The sequence below is a fragment of the Amblyomma mixtum genome, chromosome 2, assembly GCF_055824585.1.
Source record: "Amblyomma mixtum isolate Tamu chromosome 2, ASM5582458v1, whole genome shotgun sequence".
NCBI lineage: Eukaryota > Metazoa > Arthropoda > Arachnida > Ixodida > Ixodidae > Amblyomma > Amblyomma mixtum.
In genome coordinates this window covers 230,878,448-230,894,401 of record NC_143013.1, presented here as the reverse complement: position 1 = coordinate 230,894,401, position 15,954 = coordinate 230,878,448, and the positions used below count along the sequence as shown (strand labels likewise).

At 49.1% G+C, this 15,954-nt stretch overlaps 1 pseudogene; it reads right to left on the bottom strand.

Annotated features, from left to right (window-relative positions):
• LOC149362952 (uncharacterized) overlaps positions 1-11,551 on the bottom strand; it is a 70,037-nt pseudogene extending 58,486 nt beyond the window's left edge.
• Between the last annotated feature and the right edge of the window lie 4,403 nt (positions 11,552-15,954).

Genomic DNA, 15,954 nt, shown 5'->3' with positions numbered 1-15,954 from the left:
ACAGCAGAGGCGGATGACAGTTTGTCAGTCCTGTTGAGTCGTGCCTGTCTTTCTACACGCTTTACTTTGAACTTTTAGGGGACCCCAGCTTCGCAGGGGGGCGCTTCAGACACAAGTGAAAAGCGCCCTCTCCGCCGGCTCCACATTTTTGACGGGGCAAACCTGTCACCCCTCCCATTGAAAAGCTGCGCTAGCGGCGCGCTTTCTCCTGAAAAAAAAAAAGCCAGTTCTGCACGTGCTTTGCACGTGTTGGCCGGCCTGCAAATCTCTTTGTGCAGTCGCGAGCTTTCTCCCTCGTGCTTGAACGCTGACGAGCTTCACAGGATTAGCAAAATGTACAAAGGCGTTAGAAAAATGCCAACAGCACAATACCCACGCGCTGCGCAGTCGGAATTTGTCTTCAATGCGCTTTTACCTCGGTAGTAACAAAAAGACGCTAGAGTGGTACATATCACGGATGTCTCTAGCGTATTTGTGTTGCGAGCCAGGTATAAGCGTGACGAAAATAAATTCCAACAGCGGAGCGCGTAGGCACCGCGCTGTTCGCATTTCTTTCTGTCGCGGCAGTACGCTCTGAGATGTAGGTTCAAAGAAGCAGTGGACAGTGATTTTTTATTTTTTTCGCTGCGAAAACTTGAAAAAAGAACTGCTAGGATCAGGTCCACTCCCTGAAGCAGATTGTTGACGAAAAAGCCGATACCGTAACGGCGAAGTGTGTATTGCAAGTAAATGACAAGATCATTTAAGACCTGCAATTCGAGGTAAATACTTTTTTTTGGCGCGGCCATCTTCGCAAAATACTTAATTTCGTTGGGTGGCTCAGAAGTTCGGTGCATGCAGGTTTGTTGTTCAAATAATAAGGATTTCGTTATGTGTTTCGCTGAATAATAATGGAACTAATTTTTATTTTAACTTAAAATAAAGTGGTCTTAAAGCGACACACGAGGCTGAAAAGAAAAACGCAAACACGCACGAAATGCGCCTACCAGCTGCTTGCTATATACGGATAAGAGAAAAAATGCTCTAGTTTGGTCAATCGCTACAACGGAGATAAGCGGTTGGTATATTTATTTTAGTGCCGATTACAGCGCACGCGCATCCCCAAAACAATTTATTTGCAGAGCCATCGCTCATATGCAAACGCTCATTCAGGTGCAAGCAAACATTTTTATTATTTTTTATTCTTAAAAATTTTTTACATGTAAAGCAACTTCGAAAATTGAGCCAGGCGTCACAAGTTGGAACATTGAGGTGATCACTGACCTCGCCTCACACGCGTCTGCATAACGCCGCTAGTTGTTGTTGTCAGTCTACAAAATAATGTTTTGCTTTATCTGACCGGCGCAGGGCTTTACTGGGGGAAAAAAAAATAAGTTTCGTTAGCTCGAGCTTTACTGAACACTGCATGCTTAGTGAATTACAGCAAATACTGGTCAGGAATAATATTACGCGTGCAACATACCAAACGTGTTTAGCAACAGAAAAAAGCTTACTTCACCCTGCCCACAGCAGTTATCGAGGCCTGCCGTTTCTCGTTCTCATCTGTTTCATACCCAACGATTCCGGACAAAAGCATTTTTGAATGGAAAAGAGTGTTTGAACGCATTTTTTTTCATATACTTAAAGATTTCACAGCAGCAATCTCCCATCGATAGGCTTGCTTTTTTTTCAGTATTAACGTTTTTCCTTTCGTCAACTGCTCGATACGAGCGATGAAAAATTTTAAGATTATTTCCATTACTGCACGTTACAATTTTCCAGTATTAAAATTTTTTTTCCCGAGAGTGTAGGGCATGTTCACGAAATCTGTAGAATTCCACGGGCAGCTCTTGGCCGTTGACGTTCAGAAAACTATTGTGACAGCCCCCGACACAAGTTTCTCCACGCATTCCAGCCATGACTCACAGCGAGCGGCAACACCACTTTTGTGCGCCCGCGAGCAGGACGGCGCGTGCTCACAATGAAAGAGTGTGCCAGCAGTGCGAGCAGCAGCACCTCCGCCGGCGACGTGCCCGGACAGTAGTTCGAAAATGTCCGCCAGGGGAGAGGGCGGCGCTGATGCAGCTCGACTACTAGCACTAGGTGCCCACGGCAAAACCACAAACGAGGCAGTACAAGGGGATATGGGCTGGGCATTGTTCGAAGCACGGGAAGCCAAGAGTAAAATACTATATGAAGAACGCCTGAGGAAATTGGACGATAACAGGTGGGCAGCTAAGGTATTTAAATATTTATACAGAAAGAGCGTTGACTCACAGTTGCGGAAAAGAACTAGAAAACTAACCAGTAAGTATGCAGGTCATGAGGACGGAGAAAGAACGAGCATTAAACGACAGGTTAAAAGCGCGGAAGTTAAAAATTGGATGAATTCAATGGAAAAGAAACATACTGTAGAACTATATCGATACTCGAAAAGGCAGATCAGGAAATAATTTTTCTATGATAACTCAAGAGGCAGTGCCCTACTTTTTGAAGATAGGTCAGGGTGTCTTAGAACGCGCAGCTATAAAAAGAAATTTAACGAAGACACATGTGCCGTGTGTGGTAGATCTGTGGAAACAACTGAACACCTCATAATCAAATGTGAGGGTATCCATCCGGATGTCGATGCAGGCGCAGTCACTCTTCCTGAGGCCCTAGGGTTTAAAGATAACAATGGTCATGTAAATAAATCTGCAGTGGAAGTTAGCAAAAAGCGATTGGAGGATTGGTGACTGAAAAGCAGAGATGTGGCATAAGGTTAGAATTGTAGGAAACTGTAGGTAAAGATGATGGCGATTCTTAATGAGAATCGCGAACACAGTAAACAAAGAAAATAATAAAGAAAGAAAAAAGCTGAGCATGGTGGCAAATGCCACCACCCCGTTTCAAAGGGGGCGCTCCTATCCATCCATCCATTCATCCATACTACTGAGTGAGGCGACAAGCCAGCGCCTTTTGGAAACTGGAGCAGATGGGACGTGGAAGCGAGGAAGGCGGCCCCGCGTTGCTCTGGCCCCTTTTTAAGGTTTGGTTTTTGTGGGGTTTAACGTTTCAAAGCGACTTGGGCTATGAGGGACGCCGTAGTGAAGGGCTCCGGAAATGTCGACAACCTGGGGTTCTTCAACGTGCACTCACATCGCACAGTACACGGGCCTCTAGAATTTCTCCTCCAAAGAAATTCAGCCGCCGCGGCCGGGATCGAACCCGCGTATTTCGGGTCAGCAGCCGAGCAGCATAGCCACTGAGCCACCGCAGTTTAGCTTGGCAGGGATAATGGGATTAAAACGAAGTGGTCATCAGAGGCTGATTTTGTGAGGTTACTTTGTTTTTTCTCGAAATTTTGACAAGGAAAAATTAACGTGTCTGTTAAATTTGTCCTCGAATAAGGCTACATAGCAACTACGAACGAGCAAAACGTCGCCTCATCATATCATCAATCTACATGTAGTAAACACCGTTGCGAGGGAAACTCAAACGCCTGCATGATTCCTTTGCGGAACAAGCAGTTACGAAAGTATGACCAATATGGTTTCAGACATGTCACAGCTGTCACAGTTCGGAAGAGAAATTTGCCATTACTGCGTAAAATTCTCCGCATATGGTGCAGTAATAAGACGAAGGGATCTCAAGTAATGTTGGAAAAGTGGGCGTTAACTACGCAGAAACAGTTATATTTGGAAGGTCATCCTCCGCGCTGCTGGCATACCCGAGGAACTTGGGGGGCCTGTGAACAGTCCCTTCGGCCGAACAATAAATTCAGCTTAATTCAACGGAATTCGGCGACCCTGGTACTCTATATTACGAATACGTAATTACATCAGATATCAGACGTTGGATATCAGCGGATATGGTGCCATCCAGCACCATACTGTCCAGCAGAAACAAGGCTTTATTCACTCGGTTTCAGTCGCACCATCGCTACAGGGCAAGCGTGGGCGTCTGTTCTTGGCGATGCCCCGGAGGCTTGGCGGGAAATGGGAAGAGACTGGTTTTTGTCCCCATGCATTTGGGAGTGGGTTTTTCATTGTTCGGGCTAGGGGTACAGAGGGGTGAAAGGGGAGAATTTATGGAGCCGAATAATGAACACCGCAGCAAGGGGGCAACACACTTCCCTTTCCCTTTCCTGCCTAGCTTCTACTGCACTCCCAGGAACGTGGCGTTTAGAAACAGCGCAGAAAAGACGGCGCCAGTGTCTCGTCTTTGCTCCCATTTCCTGCGCTGTTTCCGCAGCAAACTGCCTGTTCGGTTAGGAGCTTACTGCTCCGATGGCTCGGTTACCCCATGCGCCGGAGTCGCGAGGGTTGTGAACTGCCGTCGCGTCGCGCGCTTCGGACGCTGTCCAGTCCCCTTGGGGCTAAATGTATGTGGCCGACGTGCCACCAGCTGCCCGTGGTCACTTCAACCAAGATTAGTTACATCCCGTCCCTAAATTTCATAATTGGTCGCAAGGGTTTTGACGAGGATAGAATTCCCGCCCTAGATAGCCTAGAAATAACCGCTGCAGGCTCGGCTTTGCACAAGCAGATGCGCATAACGCAGTTTTATAAAAAATAAACGCCAGAGTGGTTTTACTGTTTTTGGCTGTTATACGGAGAGTCAGCTTACAGCGAACATCGGATATAACGAACGGAATTCGCGTGACCGTCAGGTTCGTGATAAATGGGCTCGAAAGTAGTTTCAAACGGCCGGGAAAACCTTTTTTACGCTTCAAACATGGACCTTACTCGTTAGGCCGTATCTTAGCGCCAATGTGGCGTTTGTGGCGTGGTCAGTGAACTACTGCCTCTGCGAGCAATGAGAAATATTGAGAAACAAAATGTTTTTTTCTGTCGTGATGCTGTGTTTTTTGGGGGACATACTTCAGAAATCTCTTAAAAAGGACATTGAGATCATGCACTTCACTATAACATATCTTTCTGCGATGAAAGACTCCGGAATTCCATGCGAACTCTTCGTGTTTAAAGGACCACTTAGCGTGTGGAAAACCCGCATGATGGATGAACACGCAGAACTGCCGCGTTCAACGAGGTGAATGTTCGGAGAACAGTGCTCTTTACAGCAGGTAAAATATGCTCCGCAAGTTCAACTTCCTGACTGGTTTCGGAATTTTGATGTGCGGGCCGAGTAAGGGAGTCATGGTGGCGAAGGACCTATACCGAGATCTTTGAATTCGACGAGATCAATCGAGGCGCGAGGAGGGTCAGAAAGGTTCCTAATATTACATGCAACAAAGATAACAAGAGGCCTCGGAGATGGTCGAGTGGCCTAAGGCATCTCTGAACGGAGTTTGTCTGTTGCGTCGCCACTGGTACGAATCCAACTCGAAGTATGGATATCGTTTTAGTTGTTCTTTTTAATGCGTCGGCAGTATAGCCTCCTTTCCAGACCCCCCCCCCCCCCACCCCAAAAAAAAAGTGTGCAGGGGGGGGGGGGGGGGGGGCATGTGCGCGCGTGCGTGCATCCTCCACTCACTAGTAAAAATGCACATTCAACAACCTTCCCCGTCCCCCCCCCCCCCCGTCGCCCACCTATGAGGCGGATTGTTGTGATAAACTTTCTGCCACTCCCTGTTACGCTTGCCGTCTCTTGGAATCAACTCAGTTATTCTTAAAGAACATCGGTTATCTTGCCTTCGCATTACATGCCCCGCCCATTTCTTCCTCTTGATTTCGACCAGGTTGTCATTCACCCGCGTTTGTTTCCTCACCCATTCCGCCCGCATCCGATCTCGTTAAATCTATCATTATTCTTTCCATAGCTCGCTGCGTTGTCATTAAGCTGAACCCTTTTTGTAAGCCTCCACGTTTCTGCCCCATAGGTGAGTACCGGTAAGATACAGCTGTTGCATACTCTTTTCTTGGGGGATATCGGTAAACTGCCATTCATGATATGACAGAACCTGCCATGTAAGCTCCACCACATTCTTATTCTTCTAGTTATTTCCCTCTCATGATCCGGATCAGCAGTCACTACCTGCCCTAAGTAGACATATTCTCTTACTACTTCCAGCACCTCGCTACCAACTGCGCACTGCTGTTCCCTTCCTAGGCTGTTGAACATTGCAGGTTTTCTGCATGTTAATTTTTAGATTCATCCTTCTGCTCTGTCTGTCTACATGCTTTGCAGTTCATGTACTGAGTGACTTAGCATGGCAATGTCATCAGCGAATCGCAGATTACTTATGTATTCTCCATTAACTCTTCTCCCCCAACTGTTCCCAATCCAGTTTTCGGAATACCTCCTGTAAACAGGCGGTGAATAGCATTGGCGAAATAGATGCCTACGGCGCCAGTAGCTTCTTTCCCCCTCTGGCCGATTACTGCCGTGTCCGTCGGAAGTCTGGAGGGGTCGAGAATGGAGACAACGCGTCGCGTGCTTCGGGCGCTCTCCAAGGCCGCGGGAAACGGGCAGCAGACCGCGAACAGCCTTGTCAGGGCTGCAGAGGGTTGGCGTCCGTCTCACATTGAAGAGAGATGAGCTGTCAAGTGGGGGTGGCGGCAGTGATGTCGGCGACTTCTTATACCCCTGTCACACGGCCAGTTCAATAACCATCGAGTCGAGGGCCTTCGAGATTTTCGATCGCCATCGAACTCGAGGGAGTTGTGGTGCTGCTACACGGCAAATCTCAATGGCCAATGAAATCGTTCTCGCGTCTTACGCCAAGATCGTGTGGCGCCGCAATCGCTACGTTCGGTTTCGCGTAAATAACAAAAATATATTGACGAAACTTAACGAAGTGTTGAAATACACTTTTTTGCAGTCATAAGGCGCGTTCACACTCGTTCAAAAGTCCGGCAAGCGAAGCGGATTCGCTCGCCGCAGAAACTAGGACCTGTTTTCATCTGTTGACGCCCGGGCGAGTTGGAACGGCCGCGCCGCTGCTGCTTCTCGCTGTGCGCACCACGTCGCCGCTCGCGGCGTACACAGATACAGTGAGAAAAGAGCATCAATTTATTCTGTCTACGTACCACGAGCGTATGCACGCTTACGTAAGCTAAACGCAGGCGCATTCCCACATTTAGTTCAGCGGCGGCGCGCGCGTCCCTGTCAGGAAGGCGGGGGCAGTCCGACAGCTCCCGCTGTGTTGCGCGCGCTGTCGCGAAGCAGTTGTACGCCTCCTTCTCGAGCACAAAATGGCACATAACAACAGCAGGACACATTGCTGTGTTGTAGGATGCTATAGTACATATATAAATTCACCTCGGACAAGATTTTATGGATTTCAAGCACGACATTGGGAGACGGCCACCCTTCGCGACGGACAACACGCGCGCGCGGTTTCTGGTCAAACAACGGTCAAACCCGTGCGGAATACGCTTGCTTGACTCGTGCATTACCTCCTAGACAGGTTTTTGAGTCATGGCAAATTCAGCAGACTCGGAGCAATGCTAATGGCTCTCTGGGAACCCTTCCCTCTTCTTGCACCCACGATTTCCGGATGACTTTGCTGTCAACAATATGTAAGCTTAAAAAAAATTCAGCAGACTCGGAGGAATGCTAATGGCTCTCTGGGAACCCTTCCCTCTTCTTGCACCCACGATTTCCGGTCACTGACTTGGCTGTCAACAATATGTAAGCTTAAAAAGCCACGCCGAAACTCGCCCGCAGTCACACCTAAAAGAGCCCAAATTTTGCGCAGTAAAGAATCGTTTCCCTTAGTTCCAGTTATGCGCGGAATCCTTGCTCGCTTCCACTGCGCCTTGTCGTCCAGCGTCTTTTTCGACAGTTCAAGGCACGTTTTAAGGGGCAATGGAAACATGTTCCTGATAAATATTTGCTCCACATCTGAAGGACTGGGTGATAATTTTCTACAACAAACATATATCTAAATGTCGAATATTCACGACACTTGAAATTAAACAAAGCTTGAAATGAAATTCCGCTTCTTGAGCACAAGCTTTCGGCAGGAATCCTGCATTAATTAGCTGGGAAACTCCTTTTTTGCAGAATCCAAATCAAACAGTTTGACGTTATCCGCATGACTTTCAGTGCGCACACCGAAGGTGCGGCAAAAGAGAATGTTATGAAGTCAGGTTTGCGTCGTTCGCTCAAAAACTGGAGTTTCCTAATTACCTTAAATGTTATGCCGCCTGGCCGTCTTTGAAAGTTTAGGGTAAGCCTTTTTAAATGTAGGAACACCCCAGGCTTGCGGGCGGCTCGTTTTGGAGAGCGTTTCACACCGCTCCAAAAACACAGCAACGGCAGCAGCGGGTTTACATTTGCCTGCCTTGCAACTGCAGCTCGGGGCAACAAGCTATCTACTGGAAGATAGCTACATAAAAAAAAAAACTCAGTGAGAGTGCAGCGCTGACAGGCGTTAGATAGAAATATTTCTTAGCATTAATTTGATCGTTTTCGGTGGTGCAGTGATGCTTGTGCGCGCAACGCACCGGGCTGCTACTTCGCTCCCGTCGCACGACACCACCTCTTTCACATTGAGTACATGGCCTGCTTCAAAAAGCTTCGTTCCTTTCCTGACGTTCGCTCCTCGAAAGAATTTTTCAGCCTCATGAATGAATAGGTCGAAATCCCGCCCCTATGCAAACAGCGGCAGCCGCTAGCAGACGCCATCCCTTCGCAGTCGCGGGGCGAGCCTTCCTGACAGGGACGAGGAACTGGCCGCGCGGGGGAGCTGAACTCTGCCTCGACGGTGGCGGTGCCTGGCGGGTGCAGGGTGCCTATAGTGGCGCCATCTGGTTCTCAAAACAGGAACCATTACTGTCAACAAACCGACTCTCTTAGGCCTAGCAGCGGCAGAATCGTCACTCTAAATAAAAAAATAAAGCAAATTTATCACTTATACGTTTTCTTGTAGGCAAGATGAGACGAAGCGAACGACCAGTGCCCCATTTATGACCAGTGAAGGGACAGAAAAACGCAGCAACAACGAGAATTCAGTCCGAAGCGAGGGGTCCGGCTTTGAAAGGCGCCGCCATGTTTGTTGTCGTTCGAAGCAATGCTAGCAACCTTGGGCAACGCTCGAAGGCCCTCGAAATCTCGATAGAGTTCCCGGCTGCTCCGTCGACTCGATAGACTATTGACTCGATGGCCATTCAAACTGGCCGTGTAGCGGCGCTCGATCGCCTTCGAGTCGATAGACTATCGATTCGAGGGCCTTCGAAATGCCCGTGTGACAGGGGTATTAAACCCCCGACTGTCTACCTAAGGGGTCGACTTTGCTGGCGCCTCGGAAAGTGCGAATGTTTCAGGAAAAGTGCGCGGTCCCCCAGAGTCGGGCTCTGGCGAGCACTGGGCTCCGCCCATTTGTATGTACAGTGCATTTGCAGCGGTATTGGTTGATATCGGGTGAGAACAGATTTGATAAAGCTCCGCCCAATTATCGAAGGAGTTAAAACCCGCTGCGAACAAAGAAAAGGCACGAGCGCGCCGATTCCCAGTCTCGGCCGCTTTTATTCAGCCCTTCTTTTAAACCGCCTTTTCTCTAAGTGTTTGTATTTTGCTCCAGTCTTCAATAAATTAGTTTTTTGCTTCTCAAGAAGTTTGGAGTTGCTGCCCCAACCGGCAACGTGTCGCCGGACGAGTGGACGCAGACGTGGTGCCCAGCATTCGATCAGACCAACCGGCCATTCCGACATTTTTAACTTCGGGTCTCTTTGCCTGACATCTTTCCTTAATGGAATTTTATTGCTGACTTTATGGAGGATTAAAGTACTATGCACAAGTAATTTCATTGTGTGCTTTCTTAAATGATGCCCTAGATAATATAATACCTGGATCACCGAGTAGGATTCGCCTGCGGCCGCTGAATAATTTATAAAAGAATTTATTCTTTCCATAGCGAGCTGCATAGGATTCGCCTGCGGCCGCTGAATAATTTATAAAAAAAAAATTATTTTCTCATGCTCTTTCGGTTTCATCAACCAAACGATGCTGTAACGTGTAGTTGAACTTTAGGTCCCGTGAGGAGCGGAAAAACTGTGATGTAAACGCTGATACGTTGTTTTCACTAACTACTGCACATAAACCAGCCTGCTTCATAGGCTAGAATTACAACTAATTACATATTAGCAGTCATATTGCCGTTTTTTTTTCGTGCCTCATGCAATCTGATTTTAACTACAGGTCACAGCCATCCCTCTGTTGATGAAAGCAAAAGAGCGTCAAGAAGAACGTCAAATATAATTTATTTCTTCGTCATAGGCGAATACCTCGGGGTGCTCCATATACACCAATGTGGGAAGCGAAAGAAGAAAACACCCATGCAAAAATTTGGTGTCTACAGTCCTCTATTGCGTTAGATCAGTGCTAACAATTTCTGTTACTTGATTAAAACCATACACAAAACTGTAAAGGGGGAGGAGTAATAACTCAAGATTTCAAATAAACGTGACGTACAGTGCTTTAGAATTGGTGCTACTACATTAAAGAAGCGTCAATTAGGCTTCTTCTCAGACACCAGACTTCATTGAATTGTGTTGTCGCATATACTGGGGGCCATTTTCGCACTTTCTAGCGCCGACAGCTTCGGATGGGCAAACCTACGCGCTAGACTATCTCATTTTGTCCCAAAGAAAAAAAGGGTGTGCAAGCAAAATTGGAGCTGAACCGAGTTCCGAACCGGTTCGGAACGGTTCTTTTGAATCGTTCCAGTTCACGTTCAGCTCCAAGAAGGCGAAAAAAATATGGGTTCGGTTCGGTTCCGGTTCCGGGCGAAAGTTCGTGTTCGGTTCCGGTTTCGGGCTCCGGTTCGACACCCTCCGTTCAAACAACAAATGTAGCATAATTGTACTGAATTCGGCGACCATGGCACTACAAATTACAACTACGAAGGAACACCAAATCACCGCTGTCCTATTTCAGTGTAGCCAGTGAATGGGGAACACGTCAGTCCGTCATTAATTTTGGGTTGCCGTGTGATTAGAGCGACTGTACGATGCATAATACACACTCAAAAGTACCAGAATATTATTGCTGCGAGCGAAACATCTATATACTGCATATTTTCCAGTTCAGTCGCATTATTCCAGTCTCCATGCAACCGCCTACAAACCACGCCACTCGCATAGCGCATGTTATAGTTACAGGAGGCGTTTACTCTACGCGACCTGCGCGTGGGACCCAACATGCCGCTGCGAGGGTGAAGCGGCTGCGCGGGGTGTTAGAAAGGACATTGTGGGGATCGGGTAGCGTGGTCAAAAAGAAAGCAAGGAAAACTTTATACAGGCTATTTACATGATTTACAAAAGAGCAGCTGAGAGTGACTCTCAGTGGAAGGGAACTTCGCCAACGGGAGTCTCTTGGCCGCACTCATAGCCTTAAATAGGCTCGCATTGCCCATATCCCTGACTGGGTAATAAAGTTCGAAGAACGGCTTCCAATCAGATAGGCAGTCGCCCAACAGGGCTGTTCCCCTCTCGCAGCTCGGTCGATGGGAAGGGGTAGAGGCCGAGTCATCAGACACTGCAGGAAAGGAATTTCCCGCAGTCTACCAGGGGGAGAAAGAACGTCCTCGTACTGCTCCGCCGAATGTCCCCGAGGGTAGACTCGGCCACCTGACGGCGCCACCGTCGCTACTGCTTCCGCCGCTGTGGCCGCCGGCGCCAGCCATCGCCCGCATCTTGGGCCTTCACCGGTCTTTGACCTTCGCCACTGTCGCCGTTGTCACCCTGGCCGAGGGAGGGGGCGGGGGGGGGGGGGGGAATCCCAAGCACTACAACATCAAGGCACACTAACCCACCCCGCTGTCCTCCCGTTTCCCTTTCCTGAGTTGTTAGAGACAGTTCTCTTTCTTGCGCCCTGCTGCACTTCTTGCACGATTGTGAGAACTGGGCAGGAAGGTTGCGAATTGAGAGGAGGGCGATTAGTTCGGGGATGCGCGTTGAGGGGTTATTTCCGCATGCCAACATAACGACAAGAAGAGTTCCTGGAACTGGGCGTTCTGCATGACCCCTTCAAACGGGGATCCCACGGATGGTAACCCTCCACGTGAAAGGGAGCGTTCTCGAGAGGAAAGACCTTCCTTCATCAATCGGGAGCCGCGACTGAGAGAGAGTGGTGATACTGACTCGCAGACCGGTGTGCTGAGGTCGCCGGCTTACCGCAGAGTGACATGACGACCGCCGGCGGTGCAACGCTTCCCAGCACCAGGATCAACAAGCTTGTGCAGTTCTCGATCCGCAAGTTGACCGACCACGAGGACCAGGAGGGACCACATCCGAGCGATTTCTACCTTCGCCAAGCACTCCTCGCAGGGGTCGTCAGGAAGGGGACCCAGCTGGAAGAGAACCATCCGCACTGCCGCATACAAGAAGACGGCACCGTCCTGACCGATGGCCGACGGAACGCCGTAAGAGCCAAGAAACCGCCTTATTAGCCGACCCATCGCTGTGCCTGTGAGGACCCGTCCCGCGTTCGAGTTGGTTCCGACCGAGCGCCATTGCTTCAGTGGCTCAGAGAAAGGACGCGGCAGCAAGGTTGCGTGGGAAACGACGCCGCCACTGCAGCGCACGGCGGCGGAAGCAGCAGCAGCCTAAACAACGACCAGGAAATGAACGCTTTCCAAGCTTGGATAACAGAACTTGTTAAAATCAAGTGTGTATGAAACTGTGGTACCTATACAGCCCAACCGACGTGGACGAAGTAAACAAGAAACAACACAGCAGACGGTTTTTTCTCTGTGTCGTCCATGTCTGTTGCGCAGAAGTTGAGTCAAGCTTCAAAACAGTCGGTAAAGAGGAAAGCGGACGCCGCAGGGCAACTCGAGAAGACAGCGTTGACACCCGTGTGCAACGGAATGAAATCAAGCCTGCTGTGCGCGTTGCGAATCTCGACTCTGGTACGTACGGTCCCACCATGTGCGCATTTTCCTACCTGCTTGCACGCGCATGTAAACTGTCCTAGCCCTTGGAAGATTTTCGAAGTCTGTATCTATGTTGTACGAACGACGCATGCACTCGTTAGGTGGCCACCTCTTTCTTACTACTTACATTTGGCAAGGACGCGCCTGTCTGCTATAAAGGGCGTATAGCGCCTCAATTGATACCCGTAGTTTCGATCCGTTACAAGTGGGAGCACCATTTGCATAAAATTTTGGGGCCACCCGTTTAAGGCAGAATGTTCGAAGTAGTGTCAATAGACTTGGCATGTTCCTGAGGAAAAAGACCCGATGAAAGAATCTGACGAAAAGAAAAAAATAATCCGACGAAAAACACGTTTCCCACGACGACAAAGACGGCACCCATATTATTTAGGCGCGCTCTCGCTTCTAAGCGAGCATGTGAGCTTTCGTCGAACATTTTCTTCACTTTATTTATCTTTATGTCGCAAAGGCATTCAACCCCCCCAAACCGCCTCTTTGCTTCTTCGCGCCAGCTCACTGGATATCCTGGGGGCGTACGTAAAGCCCCTAGGTCAGCTTTTTTTTTTTTTCGAATAAGCTCATAAAGGGACTTTAGGTGTACCTACATTCTGTGAGTCAGTAAGCGAAGAAGTCGTGACGCCAACGACAGGAGCCTTTTCTTTTTTTCGCCACTACCAAGAAAAAGCTCTCCTTTCTTTGGCGCCAAGCAGCCACGTCAGTAAAATTCGTCACACGTGTTTCTGGGCAGGCATTTCCTAGAGTTTACGTTTCTTTTTTGCCTCTCTTGAAGACAGCGGCGGCGGGTGAGAGTTTGTCTGTCCTGTTGAGTCTTCTGTGTCTTGCTACGCGCTTTATGCCAAACGCGGTTTTCCAACTAGCCCGGACCCATAACATACGGAGAGATCTGTTGCCTTGCCTGACTACTACTGAGTGAGGCGACAAGGCAGCGTCTTTTGTAAACTGGAGCAGATGGGACGCGGAAGCGAGGAAGGCGGCCTGCGTTGCTCTGGGCCCTTTTTAAGTTTAGCTTGGCAGGGATAATGGGATTCAAACGAAGTCGTTATCAGAGGCTGATTTCATGAGGTTACTTTGTGAATCGGTCGCTTATGATGAGATTTCTCTCGAAATTTTGCGCGCATAATTCGCGGCGACACGCCGCGCGATGAGCTGAGGGCCGCCGAACCACAGTAGCTCACCGCGTCGCTCAGTTTCTGGGTTTGCAGAAAATTTCGCCCACGCCCGGAAATAGCGTGCGAGGCTAGCCAATGAAGGTAGGCTTTGCGGGTGCGCAACTTCCGAGCCGTTTTGAGCGTGAAAGTCTTTTTTTTTTTTTTTCGGCGGAGCAGCAGCCGACGTACCCCTCACCATGGCAGGTTCTGAACAATGCGAGCGTTTCATGGCGCACAACGACGCTGGGAAGTGTGTGTGTGTGTGTGGGTGGGGGGGGGGGGGGGGGGCGGGAGCAGACGGAAAAAACGCGCGCTCATTGAGAAAGGAAAAAATGTGCGCACTTTTCTGACTTTGTGTATTAGACCAAAATTAAATTATTGCCTAAATATATTTCTGTCAATGTTTTTATTGTGTTTTATCTTGTATGGAGCCTTAGAAACGTTGTCCGACTCGTTAACTAACGCAAAATGATGAACGCAGAAGTGGCAGCAGTCGAGCAACAGTGAAAACGCGCCGCTCCGACGCTGAGTCCCGTCGCTTCGTGCGGTTTGCGCCAGCGACAGCGGTGGGCGACGGCGCCGTCATCGCGCGACGCATCGCGAAGGAACATCGCCTCATGCGGTTACCGCTTAAGGGCTCATTCACACTTGCGAGTCGCAAAGGGCGTGCGACTCGCAGTCGCATGCGACCTGGGAGCAGCTCGCCACTACCGATGTTCACACTAGCAAGGCGACTACGCGAGTCGCCTTCTCGTTCTGTTCTCGTTCTGTTCTCGTCCCAAACGAGAACCATCAGGAATGCGGTCGTACGCGCCCTTTTTCCGTCTGCTGCGGTTCGCGCCAGTCACTGCTCGCGCTTGTCCCGAGACATTTTGTTGCATCGCTCCTCGGCTCAACACAAGAATGTTTTACGGCGACCTCAGCGAGGAGGAAGACGTCGTCGCTGTTCTGATGTGCACTGCGGCCGCGCAAGCTTTTGCTGCGCGCGCGCGTACGGCACAGAAAGAGCGGCGACGGCGTCGCTGGTGGGTTCGACCATGCCTCCGATCGCGGGATGTCGCCGGACATGCAAGCCGCCTGCTACCGCAGCTGCGGGCGCACGATGAAGAATACTACCGAGAGTAAGTTTTCATTTCTGTCTTTATGGCGCAAAGCACAACTTTGCAACCTTCCTTGTTCAATCCTTTTTTCTCCTTTACGCATTCCAGCTTTCTCCGGATGCCGCCTCGAACTTTCGACACACTCCTGGATCTGGTGCGAAGTTCTATAACTGTGCGGGACACCAGGTTCAGGAGTGCCATTTCAGCGGCTGACCGTTTGGCCATGACAATTAGGTAACCCGCGTTGTCAGAAAAATGGTAACATTTTTTCTCATGTATAGCGTATAACAATTGTAGTTCCGATGTCATAACACAATGCTTGCTGAATTGATCTGTTTCATGAGTTCATGCTGCATAGTAGTGAGCACTGTTTTCATTATAAATAGTCAAGTATAAACAGTTCATCTGTGGTGTGTAAATCAATTTCCCAGTGAAGTGAGTATCTATGCTGTTCAACCTTTCTATGTCATTGCTTTGGCAGGTTCCTGGCCACGGGTCAAAGCCTCAGGGAGCTTTCCTACAACTTTTTGATAGGAAGGTCTACTGCGTGCTGCCTCGTGGCAACAGTATGCCAGGCACTGTGGGATGTGCTGAAGCCGCTTTACCTAAGGCATCCACAGGTGGCAGACGAGTGGCTAAAAGTAAGCTTCATTATATTAATTATGTTATTGTTGCTGTGCTCTGCAGGCAAAGGTTGTTACTGCACATGGTGTTCCGGAATACTTCACAGGATTAACTAATGAATGACCAACGCAATTCATTTTGATGAATGGAAGCATATCCGTTAAACTTTATTCTGCAGATCGCAGCTGACTTCGAAGAAAAGTGGCAAATGCCACACTGCGTTGGGGCCATTGACGGCAAGCATGTGTTAGTTGAATGC